At 47.1% G+C, this 23,425-nt stretch overlaps 1 protein-coding gene across 1 annotated transcript in view; it reads left to right on the forward strand.

The window, feature by feature from the left end:
* Nucleotides 1–285: 285 nt before the first annotated feature.
* The window catches only part of LOC147098757 (GTP-binding protein Rhes-like), a 496,039-nt gene continuing 472,899 nt past the window's right edge, over nt 286–23,425 (forward strand). The window contains exon 1 of the mRNA XM_085969430.1: nt 286–608. The gene's annotated coding sequence lies outside the window, so the exon portion shown is untranslated. The remainder of the gene's footprint in view (nt 609–23,425) is intronic.

Genomic DNA, 23,425 nt, shown 5'->3' on the forward strand with positions numbered 1-23,425 from the left:
CCTTCTCTCCACCATTGGCCCTAAAGCTCTCCGCCTCTCTCCCCTCTTTTAAGACGCTCCTTACAACCTACCTCTTTGACCAAGCTTTTGACGTGGTTCGGTGTCAAATGTTGTCTTATAACACTCCTGTGAAGCACCTTGGGACGTTTTACTACGTTAATGGCGCTATAGATATGTAAGATATTGTTGCTTTTATTCAGCAATATTCTTTGTTGTAACAGAGTGGCGAATCACAGAAAGTGGGTTTTTGCAGACGGTCCCTTCCCCGCCCATCCCAGGTTTCCAGCGCTGTCACATCAGTGGGAGCAGAGGGTCAATGCTGAGGGAGGGACCGCATCTCTGGAAACCGGTTGCTGGTGTCTGTGCAGAGCCGGGTTGGTCCTGCGTTTGGCGCAGTGCCACTGCCTGTTTCCAGGACTGATCGCCGAGCCGCTCCTTCCAGCTCCGACCGTCCTTTCACCCAGGTCCCGGCAATCCAGCTGCAGTCGCGGTCCGAGTGTCGACGATGGTCTGCGGCAAGTGAACACACCAGGAGCACCGTCCCGCTGCACAGCCGCGTCCCTCCTTCCACCTGCCGGAGACTGGGGGGGAACCAGCGACCCGAAAAGGTTCGTCTCTCGCCGCGCTCCATTACCGCCCCATCCCCTAAATAACGCCTGCTCCTTAATACCCATCCCGAAATACCACTTGTCCCCCATGATACGCTTCGGAATCCCCTTCCCCATCGGCTCCCTAAATACCGCCTGCACACCCGCTACCGCCTGATGCCCTCTATAACGCCAGCTCCCCTTTTGCCCAGAATTGATTTGTTATTGAGAACCGTTAACCTTGAAATATTTGGCGAATTCCTAAAATTCAAATACCCCTGTGTTTGTAGAAAGCACTGCTGTGGCCAGTTTCGACACCCTGCCACCGTTATCAAGGGCACAATGCACAAGGTGACCCAGAAAGCAGGGGCGGGGGAGAGGATGGAAGCGAGTATTCTCGGCCAGTGTAGTCAGGTCACCGTGTACCGGTGAACGGGACCCTGCGCCGGGCGACTCAGCGGATCCTCACCCAAGCTCACGTTGAAGGCTCGAAACAGCCAGAATTTGCTGAGTTGAATCGCACCTGCCGCACTCTCGCGAATAAAATTAATAATACTGGAAAGATCCACACAATATATTAGCGATGTTAGTATGTGGGAAATCACCCGACCCGTTGAAAGGGAAATAGAATCGAATTTAGGATGTCGTAGTTGTTAGGAATAATTACTATTTGGAGTGTAGTTATTTTGAAATGTTAAAGTTTAGAATGTTGTGGATTGTTTTAGAATGTTGTGGATTGTTTTAGAATGTTGTGGATTGTTTTAGAACGTTGTGGATTATTTTAGAAGGTTGTGACTTATTTTAGAATGTGGTGGCATATTTTAGAATGTGGTGGCTTGTTTTAGAATGTTGTGGATTGCTTTAGAATGTTGTGGATTGCTTTAGAATGTGACGGATTCTTTCAGAATGTGATGACTTATTTTAGAATGTTGTGGATTGCTTTAGAACGTTGTGGATTGCTTTAGAATGTGACGGATTCTTTCAGAATGTGATGACTTATTTTAGAATGTTGTGGATTGCTTTAGAACGTTGTGCATTGAGGAACCAACTAGAGGTCAGGCCATCTTAGACTGGGTATTATGTAATGAGAAAGGATTAATTAGCAATCTTGTGCAAGGCCCCTTGGGGAAGAGCGATCATAATATGATAGAATTCTTCATTAAGATGGAGAGTGAAGTAGTTGACTCAGAGACTAGGGTCCTGAATTTAAATAAAGGAAACTACGATGGTATGAGGCACGAGTTGGCTAGGATGGATTGGGGAACGTTACTTAAAGGGTTGACGGTGGATAGGCAATGGCAAACATTTAAAGATCACATGGATGAACTACAGAATTTGTTCATCCCTGTTTGGCAAAAAATAAAACAAAAAAGGTGACTCAACCGTGGCTAACAAGGGAAATTAGGGATAGCATAAGATGCAAGGAGAGGACATATAAATTGGCTAGAAAAAGCAGCAAACCTGAGGATTGGGAGCAGTTTAGGATTCAGCAAAGGAGGACAAAGGGATTAATTAAGAGGGGGGAAATAGATTGAGAGTAAGCTTGCAGGGAACATAAAAACTGACTGTAAAAGCTTCTATAGATATGTGAAGAGAAAAAGATTGGTGAAGTCAAGCATAGATCCCTTGCAGTCAGAATCAGGGGAATTTGCAATGGGGAACAAAGAAATGGCAGACCAACTAAATACATACTTTGGTTCTGTCTTCACAAAGGAGGACACAAATAACCTCCCAGAGATGTCGGGGAACATAGGGTCTGATGAAAGGAAGAAATTGAATGAAATCAGTATTGTTAGGGAAATTGATGGGATTGAAGGCTGATAAATCCCCAGGGCCTGATAATCTACATCCTAGGGTACTTAAGGAAGTGGCCCTAGAAATAGTAGATGCATTGCTGGTCATCTTCCAAAATTCTATCGACTCTGGAATAGTTCCCATGGATTGGAGGATAGCCAATGTAACCCCACTATTTAAAAAGGGTGGTAGAGAGAAAATGGGGAATTATAAACCAGTAAGCCTGACATCGGTAGTGGGGAAAATGCTGGAGTCCATTATAAAAGATGTAATAGTAGAGCACTTGGAAAACAGTGACAGGATCGGACAAAGTCAACATGGATTTACAAAAGGTAAATCATGCTTGACTAATCTACTGGAATTTTTTGAGGATGTAACTGGTAGAATAGATAAGGGAGAACCAGTGGATGTGGTGTATTTGGACTTTCAGAAGGCTTTTGATAAGTTCCCACATAAGAGATTAGCGTGCAAAGTTAAAGCACATGGGATTGGGGGCAAGGTACTGACTTGGATAGAGAACTGGTTGGAATAAACGGGTCTTTTTCCGGGTGGCAGGCAGTGACTAGTGGGGTACTGCAGGGATTGGTGCTAGGATCCCAGCTATTCACAATGTGTATGAATGATCTAGACAAGGGAACTATATGTAATATCTCCAAGTTTGCAGATGACACAAAGCTGCGTGTGTGTGTGTGCTGTGAGGAGGATGCCGAGAAACTCCAGTATGATTTGGACAGGTTGGGTGATTAGGCAGATGCATGACAAATGTAGTATAATGTGGATAAATGCGAGGTTATCCACTTCGGTGGCAAAAACAGGAAGACAGATTATTATTTGAATGGCAATAGATTGGGAAAAGGGGAAGTGCAAAGAGACCTGGGTGTCCTTGTGCACCAGTCGCTGAAGGTAAGCATGCAGGTGCAGCAGGCAGTTAAGAAGGCAAATGGTATGTTGGCCTTCATAGCGAGAGAAGTTGAGTACAGTAGCAAGGATGTCTTGCTGCAGTTGTACAGGGTCTTGGTGAGACCGCACCTTGAGTATTGTGTGCAGTTTTGGTCGCCTTTTCTGAGGAAGGATGTTCTTGCCATGGAGAGAGTGCAGCGAAGATTCACCAGACTGATACCTGGGATGGCAGGAATGACGTACGAGGAGAGATTGGGTCGATTAGGCTTATATTCACTAGAGTTTAGAAGAATGAGAGGGGTCTCATTGAAACTTATAAAATTCTAACAGGACTAGACAGACTAGATGCAGGAAGGATGTTCCTGATGGCGGGGGAGTCCAGAACCAGGGGTCACAGTCTAAGGATAAGGGGTAAGCCATTTAGGACTGAGATGAGGAGGAATTTCTTCACCCAGAGAGTGGTGAACCTGTGGAATTCTCTACCACAGAAGACAGTTGAAGACAATTCATTAAATATATTCAAGAAGGAGTTGGATATATTTCTTGAGGCTAAAGGGATCAAGGGATATGGGGAGAAAGTAGGGACAGGGTACTGAATTTGGATGATCATCCATGATCTCATTAAATGGCGGAGGGGCCGAATGGCCTACTCCTGCTCCTATCTTCTATGTTTTGGAATGTTGTGGCATATTTTAGAATGTGGTGGCTTTTAGAATGTTGTGGATTATTTTAGAATGTTGTGGATTGCTTTAGAATGTTGTGGCTTCTTTTAGAATGTTGTGCTTTATTTTAGAATTTTTTGGCTTGTTTTAGAATGTTGTGGTGGGTTTTAGAATGTTGTGATTTAATTTAGAATGTTGTGCTTTATATTAGAATGTTTTGCAGTATTTTAGAATGTTGTGGCTTCTTTCAGAATGTTGTGGATTGCTTTAGAATGTTGTGATTTAATTTAGAATGTTGTGGTTTATTTTAGAATGTTTTGCAGTATTTTAGAATGTGGTGCCTTTTAGAATGTGGTGGCTTATTTGAGAATGTTGTGGCGTGTTTTAGAATGTTGTGGTGTGTTTTAGAATGTGGTGGTTTATTTTAGAATGTGTTGCTTTATTTTAGAATGTGTGCTTTCTTTTAGAATGTGTTGCTTTATTTTAGAATGTGGTGGTTTAGTTTAGAATGTGGTGGTTTATTTTAGAATGTGGTGGTTTATTTTAGAATGTGGTGGTTTAGTTTAGAATGTTGTGGTTTAGTTTAGAATGTTGTGGTTTAGTTTAGAATGTGGTGCTTTATTTTAGAATGTGGTGGTTTAGTTTAGAATGTGGTGGTTTAGTTTAGAATGTGGTGGTTTAGTTTAGTATGTGGTGCTTTTATTTTAGAATGTTGTGGTTTATTTTAGAATGTGGTGCTTTATTTTAGAATGTGGTGGTTTAGTTTAGAATGTTGTGGTTTAGTTTAGAATGTTGTGGTTTAGTTTAGAATGTGGTGCTTTATTTTAGAATGTGGTGGTTTAGTTTAGAATGTGGTGGTTTAGTTTAGAATGTGGTGGTTTAGTTTAGTATGTGGTGCTTTATTTTAGAATGTTGTGGTTTAGTTTAGAATGTGGTGCTTTATTTTAGAATGTGGTGGTTTAGTTTAGAATGTGGTGGTTTAGTTTAGAATGTGGTGGTTTAGTTTAGAATGTGGTGCTTTATTTTAGAATGTGGTGGTTTAGTTTAGTATGTGGTGCTTTTATTTTAGAATGTTGTGGTTTATTTTAGAATGTGGTGCTTTATTTTAGAATGTGGTGGTTTAGTTTAGAATGTGGTGGTTTATTTTAGAATGTGGTGCTTTATTTTAGAATGTGGTGGTTTAGTTTAGAATGTTGTGGTTTATTTTAGAATGTGGTGGTTTAGTTTAGAATGTGGTGCTTTATTTTAGAATGTGGTGGTTTAGTTTAGAATGTGGTGCTTTATTTTAGAATGTGGTGCTTTATTTTAGAATGTGGTGGTTTAGTTTAGAATGTGGTGGTTTATTTTAGAATGTGGTGCTTTTATTTTAGAATGTGGTGGTTTAGTTTAGAATGTGGTGGTTTAGTTTAGATTGATTTGAGCATCCAATTACCCATTGAAGCCAGTTATATTGTCCATTTCAACAGTTCCCTGTAGTAACGTATTCCTTAACTCTATCATCCTTTTGATAAAGTTTTATCTGAGCTCTTATAAATTCCTAATTTTAATTGTGCCCTCTGGTAGTTAGAATGTTGGGAACGATTTGCTGCCGTCAGTTTGTCAATTCCCTTCAGTCTTGACAATTCGCTCATTGCAACGTTTCCTTTTATTGATTGAAAACAAATCTAACTTCCTCAACTATTGCTCACGGTTTAAGTCGCTGATACCCAGAATCTCTGTGCTACCCGAGTGCCGCCCAGTTTGTCTGTTGTTTTAACTGCGAATAAGCATTGTGCTGATGTTGTAATAGATTTATGCAGCATAACCCCTGACTCTCTTTGATCAGTGCTGTCCTAGTGTTCTGTTTAACAAGCACTCCTTCTTTTGATTCCTCACTCCCGTATTGTTTATTGGACAGCTATCCACATTGAATTGCATCTGCCACCTATTGACCCAATTACCTAGGTGGTCTAAAAGTTACCATTTGTAATATTAGCACAGGAATACTTAACACATTGCTGTATTATTTGTCCATCCATTACTCAATCAAGGTGTTAACCCATTTAAAATCAACAGATAATACTCACGTTAAAATACCAGACAGAATTATTACATTGAACGGCAATAATTGTGGGACCATTCATATCACAAACAGTCATTTCAACAACTTGCATTTATATAGAGTCACAGGGGGAAAAATTCAGCTGGTTTGCACCTCCCGTTAGCGCCTTAAGAGGGCGCTAATGGGGCCCAACACAACTAGTGCCCGGGCGCGGCGATATCTGCGCCTCTCGCGAAATTGACCGGACATTTTACGGCGGCGCTAAACAACACCGCCCGATCTCCAGCGCACGCAGATCTTGACGTCATTCGAGCATGCAACACCCTTGTGACGCCCTGGGACAGAAATTGAGTGGCGCCCCCCTCCTTTTCGCCTGGCGCAACCAACAACAGGTTGACTGGAACACTTCCCAGTCGCTGTGGGGCTGGGGGGATGCTATTTAAAGGGGGCATCGTCCTGGCTTTTGTGTGGTAGCCATTTTTGCACCACTCGTTCTGAGAGAGAAAGAGAGATTTTGAGAGAGACAAAGCGAGAAAGAGAGACTTCTGCATTGAGTCAACGCTGTCTGAGGTAGTTTTGGCTTCTGACCATAACTTTGCAGGTACTTTGGTTTTTGACCTTCATAACTTTGATTGCCCAGATACTATGGGGGCTGCAATGGAGGGGACGTCGTCCTTCTCCTTCACATTCAGAGGGCACAGAGACGCAGAGAGAGAGTGGCAATCGTGGCCAGATGGAGGCCTCTGTACAGGAGACCTTACCCTCCCAGGGTTTTTCACCAACAGTTCTCCTACATTAATATGTCTGAGGAGCAGTGTTTGCGAAGGCTGCGCTTCAGCAAGGAGGTGGTCACTGAGCTCTGCCACCTGCTTCAGCCAGATCTGCAGCCTCCACTGAGGAGCAGGACATCTGTCAGTGGCAGTGAAGATAACAATAGCTCATTCCAATCAGCTACTGGGGACATTGCCAATATCTCCCAGTTCGCGGTGCATTGCTGCATCCATCAGGTCACAAATGCCCTCTTTAAATGGAGACGAGAGTACATTTCTTTCCCCATGACCCCGGACAAGCAGCAACAATGCGCAATGGGCTTTCCGATGATAGCGGGCTTCCCCATGGTGCAGGGCGCCATTGACTGCATGCATGTGGCTTTGCGTGTGCCGCAAAAGAATGCCGAAGATTTCTGTAACCGAAAGGGCTTCTAGTCCTTAAATGTTCAGTTGGTCTGTGACCACAGACAGCTGATACTCGCTGTCAATGCCCACTTTCCAGGCAACAACCATGATGCCTTCATCCTGCGCCAGACTTCTGTTGCAGACCTTTTCCAGGCACCGCATCACCCAGTTGGTTGGCTTCTCGGGGACAAGGGATATCCTCAGTGCACCTGGCTGATGACCCCGCTCCGTACGCCCAACACCCCTGCTGAGCTGCGATACAACGAGAACCATCAAGCTACCAGGAACATCGTTGAGCACACAATCGGTGTGCTCAAGCAATGGTTCCAATGCCTGGACCACTCTGGAGGAGCCCTTCAGTACTCACCTGAGCTTTCAATCCTCAGGACCCGGCCAATTTGGGGGGAGGAGGAGGAGGAGGGGGGGGGGGGGGGAGGAGAGGAGGAGGAGGAGGAGGAGGAGGAGGAACAAAACAGTTTTAAACATTTGACCACGAACCTTGGCCTTTAATAAAACAATGAACAACATTTTGTCACACCGCCTACTTCTTTCCCATTGAGGGTGATCTGCTTCCCTTGCGAAATTCCCCCCTTCCCACCCTGCAGCTTCTCCGTAATGGGGCCCCAGTGGCTGCAGCAAGGCTGGTGGAAGGCTGCTGATTGTCACAACCTGAGACTGCAGATGCCCTTGAAGGACGGCCTCGACCAGCTCTGGGCCTGGAGGGCCCGGCTGCAGACTGCACCAACTCTGCATGGGCGGCAGCAGTCTGTCCTACAGGCGGTGGCAAGTGCAGTGGAGAAGTGACAGTGGTAGCAGCAGGAATGCTGTCATCTTGAGAGAGGACAGCACCTCCGTGCTCGACCGACACACTGGCACTCCCATGGGGCAGCACTTCAGCATCCGGAGCAATCTGCTGGAGCACAGATTGCTCACCTGCTGCGGTGTGGTGAGAGCCCCGGGGAAATGTGTCCGAACCAGCGAGGATGGCAGCAATCGGTGCTCGCGTGGCCTCAATCTGAGTCTGCATGAGAGCAGTCAGAAATGAGGTCATGGCAGCCAGTGACTGAATTGCAGCACTAAACATTTGCGTGGCATCTGCCTGTGCTACAGCGAAGTGCTCCACACTCCTTGCCAGTGATTCAATGGATTCGGGCACCCTTGCCACTGCAGCCACGAGCTCAGTGTGCCTGTGCTCCACTTGGGTGCTCATTTCAGCGAGGACCCATTCCTCCTCTGCGTCCAGAGCAGCAGGACTCGATGGCATACTCTCCCTCCGGGGAGAAGGCCCCCGAGCTTCCCTACCCCCATCGCGTTGCTGCAGCCCGCTGGGTCCTGGAGCTTCACCCTCATCAGACCATTCCCCCCTGCTCCCCTCCAGGGAAGGCGTGTTCCCAGTGTGGGCATGGGCTTCCTCGGGAGAGGGTGGCGCTGATGCTCTGGCTTCCTCTTCCTCCTCGCCTTCAGCTTCACTCCCACTGCCAGCTTGAGGGCCTGTCTCCTCAACTGGTGAATCACCATCTGAAAGCAGGGAGGTACAAGAGTGGCTTTAGCGTGAGGACAGGGTGGCAGCAAGGGAGGCATGAGTGCAGCGATTTAGTGATTTGGATTGAAAGTGTCAAAGGCTGGTGTTGTGAGGAACAAGTGGAAGGAGAGAGGACAAAAAGGTGATGACTGTTAAGTATGTGTATTGTATTGAACAATTAACACAAAGACTTAAACGTATAACTCAAACAGGTCTTTACTGGTTGGAGGTAGGGACTATACGTAGGTCTTTACTTCATGCCCACAGGCGGGAACTGAGGGGAGATCAGTACCCACAGTACTATTTATACCCCTATGGCCAGGAGTGGTACTGCGTATCACTACGCCCTACAAGTAGTGCAGTCCTGTCCATAGGTTCAAAGTAGCACACATATTACATACACAACATTCCTCCCTTCCTAGCTTTACAGTCATCTCCCCATTTAACATAACGTAATAACATATATACATATATAACTTCAGGTTCACATAACAGAATAACATAGATACATAGATAACTTCATGTCAAAACAGATCACAGATTCAGTCTCTGCGGAAAACAGTTCACAGATTCAATCTCTGTGGTGTAGTCGGTTCACGTTGCTGGAGTGACTCATTCAATAGTCCTTCCATGGATTTAACAGTTTGAACTTCCGAACTGAATTGGCTCCGTTCGGAGGGACCACGTGTGTGATCTGGTAGAGGTAATAATGGTTCAGATGGGTCATCTTCTGTTTCGACTTTTCCTTTTCTGCTTCTTGGAGACTCTCTGGGCTCCACTGTCAGCTGCCAGCTGCATGCGCAGTTCCTCCTTTTTCCGTAGTAGAGCCACCTTCTCCCGATGTTCCGTAGACTTTCGGTGCTCCTCCATGATTTCTGTATGGTGGGAGTCGAAGTTACAAGTTGGGCAGGACAGGACATAGTAATATTCGGTGTCGTCCTGATCTAGGCCAGCGAGAGGGTCTTCTATTTCCTCCATACCCAGCTGGGCGTTAGCCAGCTTTTGTTCCAAGTCCAGACATCTTTCCTGAAGAGACTTCTTCATGCGTACCTCTTCATCCAGCTTTTTCTGGGCTTTCAGCAAGTCGTTTACTAATGACCTCATTTGAGATTTTACTACTTCAACTTCTTTTGGAGATTGATTGATCGGACTATTCAATCCCTCTACCGGAGCAGCTGTTTCAGCGGTCTGTTGTTCTACGTTGACGTGAGTCAGCGTACTTTTGGCATCCAAGGGCTACTCTGTTGCAGTCATCTCAGTCTGTGTTGCCACCTCAGCTCTTCCAATAACCTTTGAGAGCTCCGAACCCTTTCCATTTGAATATTGAAGTTCGTGTTCAAGTTTTTCCCATTTCAGAGTCCTGTCCTTCAGCATATGCAGGAGTTGGCTGACCGTTAACTCCTCTGACATCAGACGTTTTGTGTGCTCCTGCTCCATTTTCTCCATCAGCTGCTTCTGTTGTCTTTCCAGATTCTCCAACTCTATATCAAAGAACTCTTTCGTTGCATTCAACTCTTGCTCAAAACGGCGAAGCATTTGTTCTAATTGCTGTTGTAGTTTGAAATGGAGTTGAGTTCGAGCCCGGTGTCCCTCAGAAATGGGCACATCAGTAGACTTGCCAGACTCAGAATCCACAGTTAAACTATGTTGTTGTTGCTCAGTGGAATTCTGTGCTGAAACTTTGTCTTTTGCACCTGAGTTGGGCTTACCATCATCCGTTCCAGAGTCTGGGCCGACTATCTTCACCGAGTTCTCACTCGTTATTGTTTGTAGGAAATGCCAGTCCATATTCATTTTCCTAATCCACACCCGTCCTAGTAGTGGAGGACCTCCTTCAGATATCACATATAAGTCCATTATTTGACTGTCTTCGCCCTTGTGGACCACTGCAACCTCTATTTTCCCGATGGGGTACACTCTTTGCCCCGTGTATGTTTCCAATATAATCCCCGTATCCTGTAGGGGAATATGTTGGAATAACTTTCCGTAATCTTTCTTATTTATGACCGTCAATGCCGATCCAGTGTCCAATTCCAGTTTTACTTGGACTCCTTCTATCTGAAGAGTGACCCAAATTGTCTGGAGGTCTGCAACCTTACCAGCGTTGAGTACTCTTAAGCTAGCCAGTTCATTACAGCTTAAGCTAGCCAGTTCATTACTGCTAGCATCTGAATCGGACTCCTGTTCGGCCACCTTGTGTACCTTTGCGTATTTCCCTTGCGGTGACTTCTTGTTGCTGGTCTTCTTCGCTGACCTGCATACTCTAGCTATATGTCCAAGCCTACCACAAGTTCTACATTCTTGGTTTTTAAACCAACACTGGTTCTGATCATGCGTTGTCTTTCCACAACGATAACATTTGCCAGAACTCACACCCAATTTGTGTGCACTGAGCTCCGGTGACCGTAGCTGCATTACTGCCATGCCTCTCGCTGCGGCTTCGTGTGCTGCTGCCATAGTGACCGCCTTCTCAAGCGTCAGCTCATTCTCCTCGAGCAGTCGCTTTTGTGTATCCTGTTTAAATAAACCACACACAAATTTGTCTCGTAGTGCATCTGTCAGTCCCGTTCCAAACTGGCAATATTTCGCTAATTTACGCAATTCCAGCAAATATTCAGCATTGCTTTCATGCTGTAGCTGCCTTCTGTCATAAAATTTAAATCGTTCCGCTAGCATCAGCGGCGTGGGGTTTAGGTGATCTTTCAGGACAGTAACAATCTCATCGAACGTCTTATCCGCCGGTTCATCTGGTGATAACAGGTGTTTCAATTGCCCGTATGTCTTCGCACCCATTAAATTTAATAATGTTAGAGCTTTATCTTGGTCACGAATTTTATTGGCCTTACAATAATTTTTTACTCTTTCAACATATATGGCCCAATCTTCGAGGTCACTATCAAAGGTGCTAATATTCCCGTGTTTAGGCATTGTAGATTTGCAATTTCTCAGATTTTCTTTTCTTTACTTGTTATCAAAGATGGCGGCTTCCCGCTCTTGCCGTCGTCCTCCGCCCACAAAATGGCGGTTTTTCCACGCTTGGCGGTCTTCACCCGTCCCCCGACGCCGTCTCCCTTCAGCCCCCGAGTGCAGCCCTTATCTTCGCCGCGATCGCCCGACTGCGGCCCTTATCAGCGGATGCGATCGCTGGATCGCGAAGTGGCTCCCGACCGAAGCGGCTCTTGCTCGCTCCCTCCCAGGCTCTGGCTTACCCGCTCGCGCGTTTCACCGCGGCTCTTATCAGGGATTGCGATCGCCCTTATCTTCTCCAACTTCCCCAGCCCTGTCTTTGCAGCCAACGCTGCACGGCTTACCCCACCACCTAGGTTGAACAAGGAAACTGCAGAAAGACTTCTGTCAGTCGCTGGAAGCTGTCAGGATGGCTGCTGCACTCCAGTGCTCAGTCGCTGATGGAGGCTTCAGAGTCCTAAAGCCTGTCGCTTCTAGTGGGGTGGTGATGTTTGAAACCTCTCTTCAACTGCCGCAGGGTAAGAACCTGACTCGTCGCCAGTGTTAAGTATGTGTATTGTATTGAACAATTAACACAAAGACTTAAACGTATAACTCAAACAGGTCTTTACTGGTTGGAGGTAGGGACTATACGTAGGTCTTTACTTCATGCCCACAGGCGGGAACTGAGGGGAGATCAGTACCCACAGTACTATTTATACCCCTATGGCCAGGAGTGGTACTGCGTATCACTACGCCCTACAAGTAGTGCAGTCCTGTCCATAGGTTCAAAGTAGCACACATATTACATACACAACAATGACCTTACCATTGCTGTCCAGAATGGGGTCGGTGTCTCCAGTGGCGACGGGACCAATCACCCGGCTTAAGATGGAGAATGAAGTAGTTGACTCAGAGACTAGGGTCCTGAATTTAAATAAAGGAAACTACGATGGTCTGAGGCGCGAGTTGGGTAGGATTGATTGGGGAATGTCACTCAAATGGTTGACGGTGGATAGGCAATGGCAAACATTCAAAGACCACATGGATGAACTACAGAATTTGATCATTCCAGCTTGGCATAAAAATAAAATAAAAAAGGTGACTCAACCGTGGCTAACAAGGGAAATTAGGGATAGCATAAGATCCAAGGAGAGGACATATAAATTGGCCAGAAAAAGCAGTAAACCTGAGGATTGGGAGCAGTTTAGGATTCAACAAAGGAGGACAAAGGGATTAATTAAGAAGGGGAAAATTGAATATGAGAGTAAGCTTGCAGGGAACATAAAAACTGACTGTAAAAGCTTTTATAGATATGTGAAGAGCAAAAGATTGGTGAAGTCAAGCGTAGGTCCCTTGCAGTCAGAATCAGGGGAATTTATAGTGGGGAACAAAGAAATGGCAGACCAATTAAATACATATTTTGGTTCTGTCTTCACAAAGGAGGACACAAATAACCTCCCAGAGATGTCGGGGAACATAGGGTCTGATGAAAGGGAGGAACTGAAAGAAATCAGTATTTGTAGGGAAATGGTGTTGGAGAAATTGATGGGATTGAAGGCCGATAAATCCCCAGGGCCTGATAATCTACATCCTAGGGTACTTAAGGAAGTGGCCCTAGAAATAGTAGATGCATTGCAGATCATCTTCCAACATTCGATGGAATCTGGAACTGTACCCATGGATTGGAGGGTAGCTAATGCTACCCCACTATTCAAAAAAGGTGGTAGAGAGAAAACGGGGAATTACAGACCGGTAAGCCTGACATCGGTAGTTGGGAAAATGCTAGAGTCCATTATAAAAGATGTAATAGCAGAGCACTTGGAAAACAGTGACAGGATCGGACAAAGTCAACATGGATTTACAAAAGGTAAATCGTGCTTGACTAATCTACTGGAATTTTTTGAGGATGTAACTGGTAAAATAGATAAGGGAGAACCAGTGGATGTGGTGTATTTGGACTTTCAGAAGGCTTTTGATAAGGTCCCGCATAAGAGATTAGCGTGTAAAGTTAAGGCACAAGGGATTGGGGGCAAGGTATTGACTTGGATAGAGAACTGGTTGGCAGACAGAAAGCAAAGAGTTGGAATAAACGGGTCTTTTTCCGAGTGGCAGGCAGTGACTAGTGGGGTACTGCAGGGATCGGTCCTTGGACCCCAGCTATTCACAATATATATTAATGATCTAGACAAGGGAACTAAATGTAATATCTCCAAATTTGCAGATGACACAAAGCTGGGTGGGTGTGTGTGCTGTGAGGAGGATGCCGAGAAACTCCAGGATGATTTGGAGAGGTTGGGTGATTGGGCAAAAGCAGGGCAGATGCAATATAATGTGGATAAATGCGAGGTTATCCACTTTGGTGACAAAAACAGGAAGGCAGATTATTATCTGAATGGCAATAGATTGGGAGAAGGGGAAGTGCAACGAGACCTGGGTGTCCTTGTGCACCAGTCGCTGAAGGTAAGCATGCAGGTGCAGCAGGCAGTTAAGAAGGCAAATGGTATGTTGGCCTTCGTAGCGAGAGGGTTTGAGTACAGGAGCAAGGATGTCTTGCTGCAGTTGTACAGGGCCTTGGTGAGACCACATCTTGAGCATTGTGTGCAGTTTTGGTCACCTTATCTGAGGAAGGATGTTATTGCCATGGAAGGAGTTCAGCGAAGATTCACCAGGCTGATACCTAGGATGGCAATAATGATGTATGAGGAGAGATTGGGACAATTGGGCTTGTACTAGCTGGAGTTTAGAAGAATGAGAGGGGATCTTATTGAAACTTATAAAATTCTGACAGGACTGGACAGACTAGATGCAGGAAGGATGTTCCCGATGGACGGGGAGTCCAGAACCAGGGGTCACAGTCTAAGGATAAGGAGTAGGCCATTTAGGACAGAAATGAGGAGGAATTTCTTCACCCAGAGAGTGGTGAACCTGTGGAATTCTCTACCACAGAAGGCAGTAGAGGCCAATTCATTAAATATATTCAAGAAGGAGTTGGATATATTTCTTAAGGCTAAAGGGATCAAGGGGTATGGGGAGAAAGCAGGGACCGGGTACTGAAATTGGATGATCAGCCATGATCGCATTGAATGGTGGAGCAGGCTCAAGGGGCCGAATGGCCTACTCCTGCTCGTATCTTCTATGTTTCTATGTTGCCACAATCCTGTCGACGCGCTCCTCAAGATCGCTGAGGGGTTGCAGCTGAGGCCGTCCTCCATCGGTCCGTTGCTGCTGTCTCCTATTATGAGAAAGCTTGGCCTGCAAGAAAAAGGACGGCATCTGAGTAAATATACAGCCATGGTCTTGCCTGAAATGCCTCCCATAGTTGAATAGCCCTTACTGTATGCAGCCATGGTCTTGCCTGAAATGCCTCCCATAGTTGAATAGCCCTTACTGTATGCAAAGTGTGGAATGTGCGTGTGCGTTTGATGAAAGGGCCATAGGTGTTGGATGAGTGTTAGGCATTGGGGCTTTTAAGACCCTCTGGCCATAAAGTGAGGTTGAGATGGAGGGATGGAGAGGTTTTGAAAAAAAGGCACTCACCCTGACGACCCGAATGAGGTCGTTGAACTTTTTCCTACATTGGAGATGGGTCCTAGGCACCATGCTGCTTGAGGACACACTGAGCCACCTCCCTCCACACTCTTCTGTACTCGTGTGGCAAAGGCCTCCTGCCACTCTCTGGGTACAGAATGGATCTTCTGCGTTCCACCGCGTCAACCAGCACCTCCAAAGCCCGCTCGCTGAAGCGCTGTGCTCGCTCCCTGGCCCTCTCCATAGTCCTTGGCTGCTAGATTTAGCCACAGGTCTGCCCAGGCCGAAATTCAAGGCTCCAATGAGCAGGGTGTGGCTGCAGAGCAAGATCGACCCTCCCCTTTAAGAACTGACCGGCGCCAGTGTGTCTGTGTTCAATCACTAACTGGCAGCACCTGCGCTGCGCCCGCCCTCTGAGGTAGTGCCTCGCACCTCGGCCGTAGCACCTTTAAGAGAGGTGTGAAGCACCTGATTTAGCGCTCCAATCACCTCCAGGGGCGATAAAAGCCAAGTTTGCCATCGGAGGCGATAATTAGCGCCAGGCGCTAAACTTTGCGCCCGGCCGATAATTGCACCCCAAATTGGGCGATACTGAATTTCCCATAGAGTTATACAGCACAGAAAGAGGCTCTTCAGCCCATCGTGTCCGCGCCGGCCATCAAGCCCTGTCTATTCTAATCCCATTTTCCAGCACTTGGTCCGTAGCCTTGTATGCTGTGGCATTTCAAGTGCTCATCTAAATGCTTCTTGAATGTTGTGAGCGTTCCTGCCTCTACCACCCTTTCAGGCAGTGAGTTCCAGATTCCAACCACCCCTGGGTGAAAAAGTATTTCCTCAAATCCCATCTAAACCTCCTGCCCCTTACCTTGAAACTATGCCCCCTGGTTATTAACTCCTTTACTAAGGGGAAATGTTCCTTTCTATCTACCCTATCTATGACCCTCATAATTTTGTACAACTCAATCAGGTCCCCCCTCAGCCTTCTCTGCTCCAAGGAAAACAACTCCAGCCTGTCCAGTCTCTCTGCATAGCTGAAGCACTCCAGCCCAGGTAACATCCTGGTGAATCTCCTCTGCACCCTCTCCAATGCAATCACATCTTTCCTATAGTGTGGCGACCAGAACTGCACACAGTATTCCAGCTGTGGCCTAACTAGCGTTTTGTACAGCTCCATCATAACCTCCCTGCTCTTATATTCTGTGCCTCGGCTAATGAAGGCAAGTATCCCATATGCCTTTTTAACCACCTTATCTACCTGTTCCGCTGCCTTCAGGGACCTATGTACATGCACACCAAGGTCCCTCTGATCCTCTGTCCTTCCTAGGGTCCTACCATTCATTATGTATTCCGTTGCCTTGATAGTCCTCCCAAAATGCATCACCTCACACTTTTCAGGGTTAAATTCCATTTGCCACTGTTCTGCCCAACTAACCAACCCGTCTATGTCGTCCTGTAGCCTGAGGCTTCCCTCCTCGCTATTTACCACTCCACCAATTTTCATGTCATCTGCGAACTTACTGATCATACCTCCTACATTCATATCTAAATCATTAATGTACACTACAAACAACAAAGGACCTGGCACCGATCCCTGCGGTACACCACTGGACACAGGCTTCCAGTCACAAAAACAACCTTCGACCATCACCCTCTGCCTCCTGCCACTAAGCCAATTTTGGATCCAATGTGCCAAATTGCCCTGGATCCCATGGGCTCTTGCCTTCTTGACCACTCTCCCTTGTGGGACTTTGTCAAAAGTCTTACTGAAGTCCATGTAGACTACATCAACTGCATTACCCTCATCCACACACCTAATCACCCCCTCGAAAAATTCAATCAAATTGGTTAGACATGATCTCCCCCTGACAAAGCTATGCTGCCTCCCAAGTGGAGACTAATTCTGTGTCTCAGAATTTTTTCCAATAATTTCCCTACCACTGATGTTAGGCTCACTGGCCTGTAAATCCCTGGTTTATCCCTACTACCCTTCTTGAATAATGGCACTACGTTAGCTGTTCTCCAGTCCTCTGGCACCTCCCCTGTGGCCAGAGAGGTTTTGAAAATTTGTGTCAGAGCCCCTGCAATCTCCTCCCTTGCCTCACACAGCAGCCTGGGATACATCTCATCTGGGCCTGGGGATTTATCCACTTTTAAGCCCGCTAAAACCGCTAGTACCTCCTCCCTCTCAATGCTAATTTGTTCAAGTATATCACAATCCCCCTGCCTGATTTCTATGCCTACATCGTCCTTCTCCATAGTGAACACAGATGCAAAATATTCATTTCAAACCTCACCTACATCTTCCAGCTCTACACACAGATTGCCACTTTGGTCCCTAATGGGCCCTACTCTTTCCCTGGTTATCCTCTTGCCCTTAATATACTTATTAAACACCTTGGGATTTTCCTTTATTTTGCCCGGCAGTGTTTTTTCATGCCCCCTCTTCGCTCTCCTAATTTCTTGTTTAAGTACCCCCCTGCACTTTCTATACTTCTCTAGGGCTTCCACTGTTTTTAGTCCTTTTTATCTGCCAAAAGCCTCCCTTTTTTTCCTAATCCATTCTTGTATATCTCTTGACATCCAGGGTTCCCTGGTTTTGTTGGTCCCACCCTTGGGGCTAAAAATTGAGTAGCGTCCCAATTGGGGCGCTAACTTCGCCGGGGCGATAAAAGTAGCGCCCTGGAAAAATTAGCGTCCCCGCGCCGGAAATTGAGTGATTGCACCCCGAGAGGGAAGCGGGGCGCTACTGGAAGCGCCCCCACATCCCTCTTAGGGCGCTGTGAGTCAATATTGCAGCGTTATGCGCTGCGGCATGTCGCGCTACGGTATTGCAGGCCTTCCTCCCCTTCTTAAAGGGGAGGGGCCTTGCGCAGTGCGACCTGAGGCCCAGCTGGGCCCCCGGGGATCGGGAGTGCCGGCAAAGGTCCAGCGCTCAAGAGAAGTGCCGAGCTCTTGGAGCGCAGCCAACAATCGGCGGGGGGGGGGCGTTTCAGGAGCTCTGGGATGGGAGCGCAGGCAGGTGCTGGCAGGCGGCCAGCAACAAAAATGGCTGCCCCACACCTCGCCTTTAAATTGAGCCTCCCCGGCCGCAGGTACACCCCTCTGACCCCGTCGGACATAGCGTCCGGCGGTAAATCAGGGGGGGGCGCCTGAAGATCGTGAGCGGGGCGCTGCGCACGCTAATGATGTCATCACCAGCAGCGCAGCACCGCAGGGTGCTACCGGTTAGCGCCACCACTAACCTCCCGCTGAATTTTGCGGGAGGCGTGGGCAGTGCCGCGCCCGGGCGCTAGTTGCTTTGCGCTTAAGGCGCGAACGGCAGGCGCAACCAACTGAATTTTTCCCCCTAGACCTTTATGGGAACATGTTGGCGTTGTACTCTCTCTAATTTCTTTCTGAAAGACTCCCACTGCTCTGATGTGGATTTTCCTACAAGTAGCTGATCCCAGTCCACTTTGGCCAGATCCTGCCTTATCATATTAAAATCGGCCTTCCCCCAATTTAGAACCTTTATTTCCGGTCCATCTCTGTCCTTTTCCATGACTACCTTAAATCTCACCGAATTATGGTCACTGTCACCAAAGTGCTCACCTACTAACACTTCTACCACTTGCCCGGCCACATTCCCTAGAATTAGGTCCAGTACTGTCCACTCTCTTTTAGGACCTTCTACATGCTGGCTCAAAAAGCTCTCCTGGATGCACTTTAAGAATTCTGCACACTCTAAGCCTTTCACACTCTGACTACCCCAGTTAATATTGGGGAAGTTGAAATCCCCTACTATTATTACCCTATTATTTCTACACTTCTCTGAGATTTGCCTACATATCTGTTCCTCTATCTCCCCCTGACTGTTTGGGGGCCTATAGTACACTCCCAGCAAAGTACTTGCCCCTTTTTTGTTTTTAAGTTCTACCCATATGGCCTCATTAGAGGAACCTGCTAAGATATCATCCCTCCTTACAGCAGTAAATGACTCCTTGATTAATATTGCGACACCCCCTCCTCTTTTACACCCCCCTCTGTCTCGCCTGAAGATTCTATACCCTGGAATATTGAGCTGCCAGTCCTGCCCCTCCCTCAACCATGTCTCTGTGATAGCAACAATATCATACTCCCATGTGTTCATCAACACCTTCAATTCACCTGCCTTACTCGCAAGACTCCTTGCATTAAAATAAATGCCATCCAGCCTTGCCATACTCCCTTGTGTCGTTACATATTTGCTCTGCCTTCCAGGCTGCCTTGTTTTTTCCTCTATATTTGGCTGTGCATCACCCCCTACTATAGCTCCACTCCATATCCCATCCCCCTGCCAAGTTAGTTTAAATCCCTCCCAACAGTACTAGCAAACCTCCCCGCAAGGATGTTGGTCCCGTTCCGGTTCAGGTGCAACCCATCCGACTTGTACAAGTCCCACCTTCCCCAGAAGCAGACCCAGTGATCCAGGAAACTAAAGCCCTTCTTCCTGCACCAACTCTTTAGCCACGCATTCACCTGCTCTATCCTCCTATTCCTATATTCACTAGCACGTGGCACTGGGAGTAATCCAGAGATTACAACCTTTGACGTCCTGCTTTTTAATCTGCTACCTAGTTCCCTAAATTCTTGCTGCAGGACCTCATCCCTCTTCCTACCCATATAGTGTCCTTAACATAGTAAAACGTCCCAGGGCGCCTCACAGGGGCATTATAAAACAAAATTTGACACTGAGCCACATAAGGAGATATTAGGACTAGTGACCAAAAGCCTGGTCAAAGACGTAGGTTTTAAGGAGCATCTTAAAGGAGGAGAGAGAGGCAGAGTTGTGGAGAGATTTAGGAAGGGAATTTCAGTGTTCAGGGCCTAAGCAGGTGAAGGCACGGCCACCAATGGTGGAAAGATTAAGATCAGGGAGGCTCAAGAGGCCAGAATTGGAGGAGCAGAGATCTCGGTGGGTTGCAGACCTGGAGGAGGTTACAGAGATGGGGATTTGAAAATAAGGATGGGAATTTTAAAATCGAGGTGTTGCCGGACCGGGAGCCAGTGTAGGTCCACGAGCATGGAGGCGATGGGTGAACGGGACTCGGTGCGAGTTAGGACACGGGCAGCAGAGCTTCGGATGAGCGCAATTGTACCGAGCGTTCAAGGTAGGAGGCCAGCCAGGAATAGTTGGAATAGTCCAGTCTAGAGGTAACAAAGGCATGGATGAGGGATTCAGCAGCGGATGAGCTGAGGCAAGGGTGGAGTTGGGCGATGCTATGGAGGTGGAAGTAGGCGGTCTTGGTGATGGGGATGACATTGTTGTGTATGTACCTTTAAGGGAATAACTGGTCTCACACTGCAGTACCGGCAGTGACCACCCCTGTATAAAAGGCCCTAGCAGGCTTCTGTAGTTTCAGTTTTCAGTAGTTTCAGTTTCCAGGTTGTCTCCATTCTGTAAAGACTTGTTATAATCAACTCCTGCAGTCCGTGTCTCAATTATACACGGACATAATACTGGCGACGAGTAAGAAACAAACTTACCTGCAACTCGGCAGCACCTCAGACGACGTTATTGAAGGTCGAAGCCAGAAGAAAGAAAAAAAATTAAATAATCCAAAGGAACTTGAGAAACGGGCGTCGACCGTGGGCAACCGCCCTCCAAATCATCGAATTGAAAAGTTGCAGGAGAGACTGTCGAGAGCCAGGCTTGGTCCTCCAGTCTGTGGTTTCCCAGCTAATCGGGCTGGTGGCAGGTAGTGCACTGATCCTTCCTGGGCTGCGGCGGGCTAGAGCTCGATTGGGTGGCTCTGCAATAGGGCCGGGCAGCGAGTTGGGAAGCAAAGAGAGAGAGGGTGGAGCACACAGGGCGCGGCCGGTGCTTCGAAGCCGGGCAGCGTTCGGACCTAAGAAGAGGGAGGGAAGTGTCCCAGAGGGTCCGCTCCACGACGGGAATGGTTCTTCAATTAACGGAGCAAATATTGAAGCGCGATAGAAAAATAAAAATACCGCGGAGAGCGGCGTTGGCAGCAGCGATCGGGGCGGCGCGAAGACCATAGGGCGTCGCCATTACAGGATAGTAAAATAAATATAATCGCCAGCAACAGCGTTGGCAGCAGCAGCAGCGGCGGGAAAGCGCGGGAGGCGCCATCTTAACTCGGCGGGGAAGAAGGAAAAGCGCGGGAGGCGCCATTTTGATCCATCGGGGACGAAGGAAAAGCGCGGGAGGCGCCATCTTAGATTTTCAAGATGCCAAAGACTGGTGATATCACTGCCTTCGAAAATGCAATGGAAGACTGGACCACGTATGTGGAAAGAGTCGAGGTATATTGCGAGTCAAACGAAATAGCCAATGAGAAAAAGGCATCGGTATTGCTAAATTTAATGGGCGCATGAACGTACAGCCTATTGCGGGACCTGATTACTCCAGCCAAACTGAAGGCGAAGAGTTTTAACGAAATTGTTGCTATCCTACAGGAACACCTAAATCCTACACCGCTGCTGATAGCAGAAAGATTTAAATTGCACAGGAGAAATCAGCATAAAAATGAGAGCAATGCTGATTACCTTCCGGAACTACGCAAGCTATCAAAGCATTGCCAGTTCGGAGCAGGACTGGCAGATACCTTACGGGACAAATTTGTCTGTGGACTCCTGAGTGAAGGAACCCAGAAGAGGTTACTCTCAGAGAAAGAGCTGACGCTAGGTAAGGCTTTCAGCGTGGCAGTATCGTACGAAGCAGCAGCAAGGGGAGCTGTGGAAATACAACAAAAGCCACAGGAATACGGCACCCACGAAATGACACGGGGATTTGCAAAATGTTATCGCTGCGGCAGAACAAACCATAACCAGAAGGACTGCTGGTCCAAGGACAAAATATGCAGGCAATGCGGAAAGATGGGACACATTGCATGAGTTTGCAGGTCTGGGAAGAAGACCAACGACAACAAAAAGGCTACTAAGGAACCATACAGGAAAGTACAAAAGATGACGGACAGTAGTTCCGAAGACCAGATGAGCGATAGTGAATCCGGGAACAAGAGACTAAGCTGTCTCAAACTTCACAACGTAATCGCAAAAGAGGATCACCGAACCATTTGGGTCACCCTCACGATAGCAGGGTCCCAAGTCAAAATGGAATCGGATACAGGATCAGCTCTAACCGTCATGAATCGACGAGACTACGAGCGGCTATTCTCACACATACCCTTGAGAGAGACATCCATTGTCTTGAGGACGTATACGGGGCAAAAAGTATACCCCGGAGGAAAAATAAGGGTGCCTGTCGAATACAACGGCAAGAAAATACGGAAATTGTATCTCTACATTCTGCAAGATGGTGGACCACCGTTATTGGGACGTGAATGGATCAGAAAGATAAGTTTAGACTGGCACTCCATTCAGGCACTGACGGTGGCTGGTAAAAAGGATGACGACGTCACTCCTGGACGATTGTCAACAATCTTAGCTGACGCCAAAGAGGTATTTCAACAAGAACTGGGCACACTTAAAGGCATAACCGCCTCGATAAAAATAGAGGAGAATGCAATTCCCAAGTTTTTCAAAGCAAGACCGGTACCATATGCAATTCGCCCAGCCATCGAGGCAGAGCTGGAAAATCTGGAGAATGCAGGCGTGTTATCTAAGGTAGACTGGAGCGAGTGGGTGACACCCATCGTTCCTGTCATGAAGAAAACGTTAAACAATAAGTCTGAGGAGCCAAGGAAGGTTCGCATCTGTGGGGACTTCAAGGTGACGGTGGACCCAGTCCTTCACACAGTACAATATCCTCTTCCAAGGATAGAAGATATCTTCACCTCACTATCTGGAGGGAAGCGTTTTACAAAAATTGATCTAGCACAAGCATATTTGCAGATGGAGGTTGAAGAATCCTCTAGGAAGTATCTCACGATAAACACTCATGGAAAAGGACAGGGATGGGCCGGAAATAAAGGTTCTAAATTGGGGGAAGGCCGATTTTAATAGGATAAGGCAGGATCTGGCCAAAATGGACTGGGATCAGCTACTTGTAGGAAAATCCGCATCGGAGCAATGGGAGGCTTTCAGAAGGGAGATTGAGATCATACAATGGCAACATGTTCCCGTAAAGGTCAAGGGTGGTTCCAAAAACCACAGGGAACCTTGGATGTCAGGGGATATACGAGAATGGATTAGGAAAAAAAGGAGGGCTTTTGGCAGATACAAAAGGCTAAAGACGGAGGAAGCCCTAGAGGAGTACAAAAAGTGCAGGGGGATACTTAAAAAAGAAATTAGGAGATCAAGGAGGGGCCATGAAATAACACTGG

The sequence above is a fragment of the Somniosus microcephalus genome, chromosome 28, assembly GCF_052327205.1.
Source record: "Somniosus microcephalus isolate GS21.2 chromosome 28, FLI_Smic_1.0, whole genome shotgun sequence".
Lineage (NCBI taxonomy): Eukaryota > Metazoa > Chordata > Chondrichthyes > Squaliformes > Somniosidae > Somniosus > Somniosus microcephalus.